Here is a 6,380-nt window from a genome sequence, read left to right on the forward strand (position 1 = left end):
TCTCAGCTTTTTTCACCAGTGGCAGGATAATTCTGGCCATGATAGTTTAACTTCTCAGAAACTCAATTTTCTAAGCTACGAATTGGGAATTGGAGGGGGTAGGGGGTGAGTGGTTCTGATTAGGTTAGGTGTCTAGCCCAGTGCTGGCTCAAAAGGTGGTGCTCTTTCCTACCCAGCCCCCACCTCTGAGTCACACTATGGAAAGCTTAGGCACCAAAGTGGACACCCACCCTCTTCCCCTTGGCGACACGCCCTGGCCCATCCACGGGTGGCGTCCAGCCCCGAGCCGCAATTTTCAGCCGCCCCTACCCAGGCCTTTCCGATGGTTCCAGCACTCCCAAGGGACGCAGGGACCCGCCCGACCAGCGGCTCGCAACCGTTTCGGGGTCCCGGACTGCACTTCTGTGAGAATCTCATGGGCACCATGACCCCTCGCCCCAAATACGTATTCGCACCGTGCACAAGCTGCCCCGCGCAGTTTCGAGGTCCACATGCCGCGTTCCAGGTGGAGGCAAAGGACCCACCGCTCCACACCAGTCTCGCAAGCGCGAGAAAGGAACGCAGCAGCGCGCCTCACGTGACCGAGCGCCGCTCCGTCCGCTAGGGGCGCAGAGGTCGGGCGGGCAGAGGGCCAATTTCCCATGGTTCCTTCATTTGCATATATACTGTAAGAGGGTTAGAGAGGCGATTAGATTTAATGTGAACATAATCATAAAGATACAATTATGGTATGTGTCACACATAAGGTCATATTTTCTTGAATATTTTGGAATTTAATGTATTCTACGTAGTCACCATAACTGTAAAAGATTGTGGATTCTTGGCTTTATATACCTTCTGAGACAACCATAGCACCGTGCTCGCTTCGGCAGCACATATACTAAAATTGGAACGATACAGAGAAGATTAGCATGGCCCCTGCGCAAGGATGACACGCAAATTCGTGAAGCGTTCCATATTTTTGTAACGGGAATTTACCCCGGTGCACGGTTTGCACCTCGATGCAAACACTCTTCATCTACAGGTTCTACCTTTTGACACAAAGGAAACTAACACTAGAAGACGGAATAAAAGAAGATGAGGACAGTAGTCAGATTTATCCGTTGGCTGTGCTTTTTCCCTCTGGCCTTTGGGGCCCCAGACTTCCATCTTTTCCATCGTACCTCTGCTTCTCTCCGCAGTATCCTGAGTTATATGATACCTTTCACTTAAGGAAATGGCTTTGCCTAACTTAGTCCATTTCGGGTCCAAAACAACAAGAGCTCAGTGCTCTAATAAACATGAAATGATCTATAACACGAACGTGCAACGAAACTGATTCTTCCTGCTGCCTCTGAATCTTAAATAAATAAGCAAATCATGCCCTCTCTCTACTGAGTATCTACCATGTCCCAGGGGCTTCACCAATATCTCATTTTAATATTCCTGACAGCCCTGCCCTGTGGGTGTTACTGTCACCATTTTGCAAGAGACGCTGAGAAGTAACCTGGGCAAGATTATGTAATTTAGTAAGTGGCTGAGGCAAGGCCTGATAAGACGTTTAAAGGCACAGTCCCTGTAAAGATCGGGGCCCTGTCCCCAGGCAATTACACACACACACACACACACACACACACACACACACACACTCCTAACTAGTAAGATAAGAAGAAGACAAAGTTCAGATTTCCTGTGATGACTTTGTCAATGTTTTTTGAAATATCAATTTATTTCCAGGAGAAAATGTTGGTGCGTATGCTTTACTGGTGCCCGAGCACGCAGTAGTCCGCCCTGCTGTCCCTGCAGCCTCTGGAAGGCCAGTCGGTGGGCGTCCAGTGGTAGCACCGCTCGCAGGCTCTGTGCTGCCGAAGTCGCGGGAGAGAGTCAGGGACTGAGAGCCCCAGCACCGCCCCGGAGCAGCGACGGTTACTCTACCGCGGGCGCTGGTAGCTGCGGTGCAGCGTTCCATCAGGGACCCATTTATGTTCTCTTCAGTCGGGGTGAAATGATCTTTTCCATGTAACAGCCGAGAATAGGAGTCCGTGGGACCACTCGTTGCGCCTCTTCCTCGGCTCACGGTTTCCAATGCATGGAGTTAGAGGTTTAGAAAAACCAATATTTGGTTTTCTTTCTTCCTCCAACGCTGCCTGGTTCTTTGGAGGCCACTTCGGCAATTGGTCGAGTGTTTTTTTTTTTAAATACCTCCTACTGAGATGCCAAACAAGGAAACTACCAACGCTGGTGTGTCTCCCTCTCCTTCTAAAGAAACTCTTGGCATGACCCTTTATCTCACACCGGAAATTAGGAAAGATAAGCAATTCCTAGTCTTGGAAAAGCCAGAGACCTGGCTGGCTCTCCTGGCTCTGCACAGTTCTGTGAATTAGGTACACTTTCCCCACTCGTGTTATAGATGAGGAAGCTGAGGCACAGAGAGATTTAACTAGTTGACCAATGTCACACAACTAGTCAGCAGCAGAGAAGGGACTCAGACCTAAGAAATCTGGCTACAGAGTTTGTGCACATAATCAAACACTATGCAAACTCTGAGGGTGAAGAGTAGGAGATAAAGCTGTTTAGAATTAATGGAAAGAGCATGTAGGTCTACTTCTGTCTTTACTGGTGCTCTGAATTCAAGAACAGAGTCTCATTTTTGCAAAGGATTGAGGCTATACTTTAGAGCAGAGTAGCTGGGAATGGGTGGACAGATATGTGCTCGGTGACCTGGCAAAATGCAAAGAAGGAGTACCCTCTTTTGCATGAAAGTGGAAGAGGAAAAAAGTTTTCCTATTCTAGGCTGACAATCACTTATCTGACACCTATCCCCAAAACTAATCTTATTGATGAAGGATCATCGATCGTCTGAGCAGCAACCTTGTGCTTAATTAATATTAGGAAAACTAGCTTAAATACTTCTCAGTAGCTATTGTCCATAAGCACCTAAGGATTCCTTCCCTCAGACATTTCCAGCACGCAGATGAACCACAAAGTTAGAAGCCATTCATCTAGACAACTCTTGAGCACCTGTGATACACTGAACCTGTGTTGGAGGTCATAAGGAAGAGCAAGATGCTGCCCCCGTTGCCAGTGTACTTACAGTCCTATAGGAAACAAGACACACACAACCAAGGATAACTCAGGGAGGTGAGTGTCCTGTTAACCTCGTGGAATAAGTGCAGTGGGAACATAGATATCACTCCCAGGGACCCAGGGGTCTTTCAGGTGTTTTTTTGTTTTTTGTTTTTTGTTTGTTTTTTGGGGTGTTTTTTTTTTGCCAACAGAGTACCCTTATTTACAGAGTAAATGGAGGTTGGGAGTGACCTCTTTGTTTCTCCCAGGGGAATGAAAAAATCAAGCAACCTGATGCTGTCTCTACTAGCGCCTGTTTCTCACCCTGGATTTGCTGAGACAGGTGAAGATGGAGACCACCTGTCCCACCGCGGCTCCCTATGGAGAAACCAGAGTTCCTCTGCTGAAAAAGGAGTGGGAGATTGAAAGCTCATGATTTACCAGGTTCTTTACCCTCAGACGTTGCACTCCAGAGTCAGACCTCCTGTGGGAACCGCCGGGGGTCAGGGATGCGGAACCAAAAACCCCGAAAGAACAGCCGGGAGAACATTCTGTGCCCCACAGACAGCTCTCGATTCCCCAAGCCTCACTTTTTGTTCTTAAGACAAGGCGACCAAGTTTGGAGTCTTCGGACGCTGGCTGTAATGCCTAAAATGGATCGCAAGGTGGCAACGTTGTGGCGAGAAATAGACTTTTAAAAAATTCTGTTTTTCTTTTTTTTCAAAGCATATTTTCCCTATTAATGTTTCATTTAACTTAATTAGAATCTGGTAAACTAATTAAAGTAGCTACGAGCCCCGCAATCAGCAATAATTCGTATAATTATTGATAATTACATCCATACCAATCGTTTGGTTATTAACATTTGGGGGAGAACAAACCACTTCTGAAGGGACGCGGAGCCCAAGAGGGTTTTGGCGACAGAGCTTTCTGGGTCGGATCCGCCTACATCTCCAATCCTCAGAGATTCTGGCCCAGATGGGGCGCCCTTTTCGACAGGCCCCAGCTGCCTACGGCTTTTTTCTCCACTTGAGGGAATTAGGAAAGGAAAGGTGAAAAGGAATATTTGTGTGGGCCGCAGCCACGGAAATTCCTGTCTGGGTTATAACTATTGCCGCATTTTACCAAGAGGGAAAGTGCGGCTTCCAAGGTGCGGTTGTGCAAGGGGGGAAAGGTGCGTACACTCTCCAACACCCACGCTGCCCTGCCGGGTCCCAGCTCCGCTCGCCGCACCGCGCCCCCCACCCACCACCGCCCCGCACGCCCTGGGGACGCAAGTCACTTCCTCTCTGGACATCAATTTCACTTTTGGTACAGCCCGCTCGGCCCGTAGAAAATATTCCCGCTCCCAGGAGTGTCCCTGCGGAAAGACCTTGCAACTCGAGGCCACCTCATCCCTCCGCGACCTCGCCGTTCCCCCGGCGCCCTCGCAGCCATTCTCACTCATGTTCCTTCTGTGTCTAGTTTGAGGACTCCGAGCCCAACGCGCAGGGTGCGCTGGAGACTGGCTTCCGGCCTTGACCGCGTGGTCGGGTTCCGCGCCTGCACCCCCTGCTCGCCAGCTCCGGCCCGGTCCCTCTGAACGACCAGCCACCAAACTTCCCGGCCTAAGCTGCTCTTCGTGCACCGCGGAACCGCACGCCCGCCTCCACCGTCTACGTGCGTGGGACCCCGCGCAGCTCTGAGACCAACGCTCGGGGAAAGCCCGGGTGTATCCGGAGGGCGGGGGCCTCTGGGAGCTGGTCCCGGCCGCGCACTGCTGCTGCCCTGCGCTCTGCTCTCCTCCCAGACGCTTCCACACGGCGCGCGGAGAGGGGCCTACAGAGGCCAACACGGAAACCTAGGAAGCACAAATGGCGCGACACGGCACCCGGCTACTCAGCCGAGAAGGTAAAACTGGAGACCAGGGCTGCGTGGTTCCCAAAATTGTGCACTCTCCCGTTCCATCCACACTTTCCCCGCCCCCCACCGCGGGGCAGTTTCCATTCTTTATCTGTAGCTTCCCTAGCAGGTGCGTTGTGGAAACTAAGGCCGACCAGAGGCCGGCGGCCAGGTGGGGCCTCAGCAACCGCGGCTCCCGCGCCCCGCCACGCGCTGTCTGGACCTGGCGAGCGCGGCGACTCGGACACCTGCGGCGGGCAGACTTCACCCTCCACCTTGGACTCCTCCATGTCTGCAAACACACTCCAACTAAAACGGACGGAACGTTAAACTTTGCCAGAGCTCCTTTGTGTCGCGGCTAGGCAGCGGAAGGGCGTCAGTGCCCCAGAGTGGAGTCTGGCTCTGCCTTTCCAGGTCTGCCCAGGCCCATCCTCCATACCTTGGCCCGCACCCCACCCTAGCGCTCCAGGGCCAGGCCCGCGGTGTCCCCACCTCCTGGCAATTCTGGTTGAACCTGGGATTCTGGGTAGCGCCCCGTCTCTAAGCGCCCTGGAGGTGACTTCTCAGGTGAGACAGGCGTGGAAATGGTACGAATAAACTCGTCCCCTGCGAGCGCTCGAGGGAAGAGTCAGAGACCAGTGTGCCAGGAACCAGGCAGTCGTAGTCCTCTTTACCTGGGTCGCGGCCCAACGAAGGGCACTAAACGCGGTGGGCGCGGGGGGTGGCCTGTGGGGCAAGCTGGGTGTGTCTGAAGGTCTGGTGGAGAGGTCAGGCGCTCGCTGCTGCCCACCTGAGCGGGCGCGATTCTCAGCCTTGGCGCCCCGGAACCCGCTCTGCGGTCCCTCACACTCCACCTGTTGAGCAGCTCTCAGCCTCCCTCTGTTCCCCTCCCCCTCTAACTCCCGCCTCCACAGCCTCAGGAAGTGACAGATTTTTTTTATTATTAAAAACAAAAGTCACGGATACAGGGTGGTCTCCCCAAACAGGCTCTAGGTGGTCTCCATCTCGTGAGTCAATTGTTGCCCTTTTTAAAGTGCTGTTACATCAAGAGGTTACAACAAAAAACAGACAAAGCAAAATCCAAAGGGGACTGCAAAACGGGAAGGGAAGTAGGTTCAGGAAAAGGAAGCAAAATTAACTTACAGCATAAATAAATTAAAGTGAACCTAATACTGAACCAAGAGACTCACAGTACACTTATATCCATTGCACATAGCCACTTTGTCATTAGGAACAAGTTTCAGAAGTGGACGGGACAGGGAGCGCAGGGCCAGAGCCAGCAAAGTTGCTACATTTTAATCACAACTGGGGGTCCGAGGCTGAACGGGTTGGGGGAGAGGTCTCCCCCCTTCTTATTCCCTCCTGTCCAGTTAACCCCATGAAGTCCCAATGCCTTGGAGTTCAACCGTGGGGCGAAGTGGTATTTACACTTGGAAACGGAGATGGGGCCCCGG

The 6,380-nt window shown here is 52.0% G+C and overlaps 1 non-coding gene across 1 annotated transcript; it reads left to right on the plus strand.

The window, feature by feature from the left end:
* Positions 1-856: 856 nt before the first annotated feature.
* On the plus strand, positions 857-963 carry LOC112469892. Its single transcript, XR_003042746.1, has one exon. It is a non-coding gene; the product is annotated as a U6 spliceosomal RNA (small nuclear RNA).
* The last annotated feature ends 5,417 nt before the right edge of the window (positions 964-6,380 follow it).

Source organism: Pteropus alecto, unplaced genomic scaffold, assembly GCF_000325575.1.
Source record: "Pteropus alecto unplaced genomic scaffold, ASM32557v1 scaffold86, whole genome shotgun sequence".
In the NCBI taxonomy this organism is placed as follows: Eukaryota; Metazoa; Chordata; class Mammalia; order Chiroptera; family Pteropodidae; genus Pteropus; species Pteropus alecto.